Source organism: Aptenodytes forsteri, unplaced genomic scaffold, assembly GCF_000699145.1.
Source record: "Aptenodytes forsteri isolate BGI_AS27 unplaced genomic scaffold, ASM69914v1 Scaffold187, whole genome shotgun sequence".
Classification (NCBI taxonomy): Eukaryota; Metazoa; Chordata; class Aves; order Sphenisciformes; family Spheniscidae; genus Aptenodytes; species Aptenodytes forsteri.
In genome coordinates, this window is record NW_008794084.1 from 375,980 (window position 1) to 376,520 (window position 541).

Below are 541 nucleotides of genomic sequence, written 5' to 3' on the forward strand. Positions count from 1 at the left end.
GGGGGGACGTGTGCGGGGACGGATGGGAGCCGAGCCCCAGCACAAAGTTAGGATTTTCCTGATGGTGAGGCCCACCATCCTTTTTTTTTTCCCCCACCTTTTTTTTTTTTTTTTTTATCAGGGTGTCTTCTCCCAGGCAAGAGTTTGCTCACGTCAAGCACCAAGAACCACGTCCCCTGGTGAGGCGCTGGGTGCAGGACGGGGTGATCGGTGCCCACCTGTGAGCAGCAGGCAAAGGCACACCCTGCCTCCGACGTCCCCGTCCTCAACAGCTCCTTACGTATTCATTTAATGACCGAATGAGGGTCGATGCCTCAAACCCTCCTGAGAAGAACCCGACGCTGGCTCTCTGCTGCCCGCGCCCGGCTCGGGGTCCCCTCCCTGTCCCACCACAGCTGGAGCTGGCGCTGCTCCGAGGCGCTTTCCCTGCCAAGGCTCTCGCTTCGAGGTGGCCGAGGCTCGGAGGATTTGCATGCTTTGGCTTAACCCTCCTGCGCATGGCAAGGCAGCGGCAGGACCCTGGCGGGAGGGGCGGCTCTGG